Source organism: Athene cunicularia, assembly GCF_003259725.1.
Source record: "Athene cunicularia isolate RWA chromosome 1 unlocalized genomic scaffold, athCun1 chr1_part2, whole genome shotgun sequence".
Classification (NCBI taxonomy): domain Eukaryota; kingdom Metazoa; phylum Chordata; class Aves; order Strigiformes; family Strigidae; genus Athene; species Athene cunicularia.
The window spans coordinates 21648818-21654789 of NW_020799092.1; positions in this window are offsets into that span (position 1 = coordinate 21648818).

Here is a 5972-nt window from a genome sequence, read left to right on the forward strand (position 1 = left end):
TTGTGTGAGGGGGGGGACACGGACGGGGAACCGGCACCGGGGCACGGGGGTCAGTTCTGCAACGCCGTTGTGGCCAGTCTGAGAAAGGTGGGGAACAGGGAAAACGTACCAAATAAAAAAAAACAACAGGGCGTTTTGTAAAAAAAAAATATATATATATATATATATATATATTTAAAAAGGTAAAAAAAAAAGGGTTAAAAAAGTTTTTAAAATTATTAAAGTAAAAAAGCCAATTAAAAAGTAGGAAATAAGCTGAGAAAGGCAGAGGAAGGATGAAATCTGGCCCTGACTGGCATCCTTCAGGCTCTCTTGTGCCTCCAAGCACTCTGCGTTTTATGAGGGAGGGAGGGACAAGCCCATAAGCCCCCTGGAAGAGCTGCTCTCCCCTAACCACCCCTCCCCAGCCCCGGGATCCCCCATCTCCAGTTGCTTTCTCTGAGACTTCTTTTCCCGTTGCTGCTTCTGGAGTTATTCCGCGGGGTTTGAGGAGGCACAATGTATGAGCTCCAAGGCACCATCTCAGTCCTGAAGCCAAGGAGAAAGCTGGGAATTGACCTGAGCTCCCTCCATTCTACAGAAAAGCAGAAACTCTGTAGGGGAAAGCTGTGAACTCTAAGGCTTATCCTGGTAGCTCAGTAACCCTCGTTGGCTCTCAACAAACTGCACACTAGGAATAAAGTCTTACAGTGCCTCGTACACAGTTACTAAGGAAATCCTTGCTATGTCGGTGCTGCCACAGGAGACCCAGAAGAGTGCTACCCACAGGTGACATAACCGAAGCCACCACTTCTTACTTAGTAGTGGCTGAGCATCAGTTGTGGCAGCGCTCAAGAGATAACGGAATGACCGCTGCTTCTTATTTCTGGTTTTCCTAAGACTCATGTTGGGTGGGAAACACCAGTGGGCATACCAGCAGAGGGGTGGAGGGGATGGGGAGAGCTCACCAGGGCAGCCCTCTGGACCCAAGCACCATCACTGTTTCACTGGAGCCAGACGCCACCATTCCCACTTTCAGGGACTGGCTTATACTCAGTCCACTGGAGATGCTCAAACAAGTGATCAAACAGCCAAAAGAAAGTGATGGCAATTATAACCGCACCCTGGTTTGAGGAATTCTCTCAGATCTTTGGCTTTTTCTGGAAGTCCACGTAGCACGTGTTTGGGTTACACCTTTCCACACAGCTTGGTTTGGGTTTTGTTTTTCTCTGTGCCCCTGTGCTGTCATTCAAGCCTCTGTTACTGCTTAACTGGATAGCTAAAATATCATGAAGACCTTGCGCGTTCTGAACATGTTTATTTGGAAACTTTCATTGATGCTGAATGTTTTTGGTCTAGTAATGTGCTGATGTACCACAATCACCCACAGAGCACAGCATTCACCTCTAGTCCTGGATGAGGCTTCTTCTGATTGCTTTTGAGCTTTAAATCCTTTTTTTCAAACTGGAAGGAAGGCTGTGTCCTCCCCCAGCTGCTCAGTGCGGGCAGACCACTTGTGCTAGCCGCACCCCTCCATTCGGAGAGCTTGGTGCGGATGGGGGTGCGGGATGCTCCTGGAGATGAACTTGCTGACTGGGAAGCGTTTTGGTGTTTTATACACCAGACAAACCGCAGTGAAATAACTGGAGGTAGGTGTCCTGCTGCTCTTGCTCGCTGCGGACACCGGAGGGAGCTGCAGCCCACCGGCATGCGAAGCCCCGTTTTTCCTTTTGCAGTCCAAGCACATTCCTCGAGAGATCTGACTCTGTCTGCAGGCCCTGATCTGGTATGAAGGCTTTCCTCTTAGCTCTCCTGTTTGTCAGTCTACTAGATCCACAGCTGTTTAACTGGTTTGGTTTTTGGGACAGAAAATAATCTTGTTATTTTTTCCCCCATCCTTGCCCCATGACATTGTCAAATGTAGCTGGACAGCCCTCAACGGCTGGGAGATAGCAATAATTAACATCCTTCTGCACCTTCCCTGCTCATTCACATTTCTGTGCTGTCTTTCTCTAGCCCAGGGTATTCTGGGGACATCTACAGCAGATGACTCAAGGCAAAGCACTCTTCCCTCTTAAAAATTCAGGTTATCAGTGCCACAGTATAGTGTGAAGGAGAACTGTGCCTCCATAAATAGCATGGGTGACTCATAGAGGAGACACTTTCATACCCATAATTCCTTAAACTGTGCTGACCACAAGGACCTGTAGGTGTGTAGCTAAGATCAGAAGCAGTGACAGTGATTCAGCAAAAAGTTACCTTCTTTCCAAGTTGGTACTGATGCCATTATGTTACCAGGGATATTATAGCGATGGTGGAGTGGTATTTTGGATGAAACACAAAGTCAGCCTCCTTGGAAATTAAAATCTCCTGGTGCATTTCACCCCAGAGATTACAGCATCTCAGCAGATAGGTAAGTGACCCCGGCGCATAATATTTTTAAAGGTCTTGGAGAGGCATTTAAATGCCTGCTGATTTCTTTCCCTCTCTTTGACTCCCTGGCCTTCACATATCCTCACGGTAACTGGGCATTAAGTTACATCTGAGTGATAAGAAATTAATGAACTGCTGTGAGATGTTTGAATGTATCACGTCAATAATGCAGCACTACTGGTCACGTGAACTGGGGCTGAAATTAATTTTCTTGGGACCCACACTGCTGATGGGCTCCATTAATTTCCGAGTTCTGGCACTCTCCTGCAGTTGTTCCACTGGTGTTGCTGAGGTCAGCAGTGGGAAGAGACATGAGATCAAGGCCCATCCATCTATCCCTACTTTTGGGCAGTTCACATCTGACTTTGTATCCAACTCATTGTAGATGTATGAACACTGCAATGTACAGGAGCCTGGACATGATCCACCTCTTTTTTGACTCATGGTCATGCTTTCTGTTTTCCATCTGCAAGGATAAGGAAATCTTCACCCCTTTATTTCCAATTCAGCAAGCCAGTGCTTAGGGGTCAGGCAGTCTTTCAGTCACAAAATACCCTAAGGGAGTCCATGAAACTCTTAGTTAATATGTGCTCAGCCTCTTCAAATCAGTTCAACATTTGTGAAGAATTGAGCATGAAAAGAAGCAGTGGGTGAGCTCTTTGCTCTTTGGTGGGTGAGTTGGACATGTGCTTCAGGCTTCTCATGGCCAAGGCGGCTATGGTGAGAAGTTGTCAGGAGTTTCCTTCTCTGTTTTTTTCTGCAGTTCTTAAAGATCCTTCCTTTCTGGTCCTTTGTACTGTCTCAGGGCTGATTCTTCCTGGCTGTTTCACATGTCCCTCGGCACCCCCTGTTCTCCAAGCAGCTGACCTCAAACACTGCTTCTCTCAGGGCACTTTTTCCAAGCGCACTCTCTCAGGGAGACAGGTAGCACTTTAAGCATAACAAATGTATGAATCCCTCCTGTAAGCACAGTTATGTGTGTCCACATAGACTTTGGACCACATAGAAACACCAGCTTTAATTCAGCTGGTGCAAGTTTTCCATCTGGACAAGGCTGAAGTCATGAGTTAAATGCCAGTTAAAGACATGATGGATTCCTCCTCCCTTTCTCCTAACTCTTCCAGACATCACAAACCCTGGACCAAAGTCAGCAGGATTAATCCTCCCATTGCAGTACAGTGATCGTGCACCGGAGCAGTAACCAGAGCTGGCTGAAGAAGTCACTGCTAGGAAGCAGAGGGGTGTTTTACACCTGTGCAGAGAGGTTCAGCAGAGCTGGTCTGGTGCAGATCAAGTCACAGCTGAGCTTTCCACACAACACAGCACCTGCCTCACTTGAGGTCCAGCCTTTTGTACCATGTTATTGTCTTCTAGTACTTCTCCAAGGTGGAACAGATTTTGGTAGCTTTGCCTACGCTAACAGCCCAAAACCAGGAGTGGTGCCCCCCCCAGGCCTCCCCCCAAGTAGACCAGCTTCAAAAGTGACACCCTGAAGGGGCTACTCTGACATTCAACATCGCAGTGCTGAGGTCTACATGCTCGCAGGTCCTCACACAACCTTGTGAGTCCAGTAGTAAGGCTACGGAGAGAACTGGATATTACAAGATGTGATGAAATTGGGACAGCTCACAGTGCCTGAATTGGATATGCCCTTTCAGTTAGAAGTGGCATCAGAGGGAGGTAGGTGTGCAGGTGCATGCATAGAGGATGCTTCATGTGCCCATAGACTGGGAGCAGGAACAGCAATTTAAAATATTTATATCATATCATATATTATATTAATATTATAGGATACCTTGTAAGCTTTTAAATATATTCAAGGAAGGGGGCAAAAGTGGCAACTTTAGAAGTGATTTGCTTTAAATTCTGTAACATTCAGAAAAAAATCTGTTGTCAAGGCCTTTTTTTAAACTGGCCACACCCAAAATCTGCAAACTGTTGAAGTCCTTCTCAGTGTCAGCACTGACTGCACTTACCCTTCTTCTGAAAGGGTGCAAGAAAGGAGAACACCAATTGCACTGACTAGAAGAAATATAAATGACGCCACATGTTTGCAAACAAACTGATAAGAGTTTTTATTGTGGGGAAAATTAGGAAGCACCGATTTACAGGTTTTTATCCCTCCATTTCCTATATCTTCACAGGGATTGTAAAGGCTGACTTACCTTTTAAATAGTTGTTATTCTACAGTTGACATTAGAGGAATTTGAACAAACAAAGATGTTGGGCATTACTGCAACTGCATTGATATAAATCGCTGTCTCTCCTGTAGGTACAGCTGACTTCAGCCAGGTCACTTGAATTTTCTTCTGACCTTCCCCAGGTATAGTCGCTATTCTGACCCGATGGCAGACTGAAGCCCAGGCACACGCTTTTAATGAAAACCTGTCCTAATGTGGTATGTATACACGTAAAGGGCCTGCGCTGAGTTAGCTCACCTCAGTTTTAAAGGGGATGAAAACAGCACCAAATGTAGATCCATTCTGCATCAGCATAAACCACCTTCACAAGATGCCTGTAAAAGAGCAACAATGGTAGCTGAAAAACCTAGTTTGATACTATCGTAATCATTTCTTGCCTCTGTCCATCAATGCAGCTGCCCTGATATGCATCTTTTTATGAAAAAAGACTTCAACTGTTCACCCGTTATTTCCTCATTCGTAATTGTTCTTAGAATAAAACCATGCTGGAATTTCATTTGCATGCAGCTGTATAGAATATTTGCATTCAAATCAAAGCACGCTGGGTTGGCTTGTTAAAATATCTAGATTTTATTTCATCGTATCAACACAGCCTCTTTAGCAAGGCTCCTCCTTTGGCTATTTATTGTGTCCCCCTTGAGTTCTCTTGCCATGCCTGCCATCTCGGGTTTCTCTCTAATTCTTGGGGGTTTTGCTATGTTTTCTTTTTCTTGCATCTCATCTTTTTTCCCTCTCCTCTTTATGTCTGTATTTCTTCCTCTATTTATCTCCTCTTCTGTATATATATATTTTTTTTTCTTTCTTTTTTCCTTTCTTTCTCCCCCCTCCCCCCAGTGCTCTTTCTCCCTCTGCACAAGCTTTTCTGACTCTGGCTTTCTCTCTGTCTCCCTGGTTTCCTTTCAGTCACCTTCACTGGAATGTTGGCAGAAACGGGTTTTTTTTCTTCTTTGAAAACAAAGAGACTAAATAAGTAAATGAATAAATAAAATAGCTGGGAGCAGACGGGAGCTTTCAATTCCAGAAGGCTCTGTATTCTGCGAGCTCCTCTCACTTCTTAGCAAGGGAGGAGAGAGTTGCGGTCCCTGCCCACCCCCGGGAGCCGGGCTGCCCCCTCCCCTGGCGTGAGGCCCTTGGCTGGGAGTGATGGATTGCACTGCAGTGAGGGCTGGGAGCACTGCGGGAGCGGCGGGGGAGGGCTGGGGAAGGGCGGGCAGGGAGGGAGGAGACGCGCTGCCAGCGTCAGGACAGGAAGGATGTCGTGGGGCTGATGAGAAGGGCGGGAGGGGAGTGGGAAATGGGGACGGGGAGGACGCGCGTTTGGGCAGAGTGCGCCGTCCCAGGGCTGTCTCTTATACACAT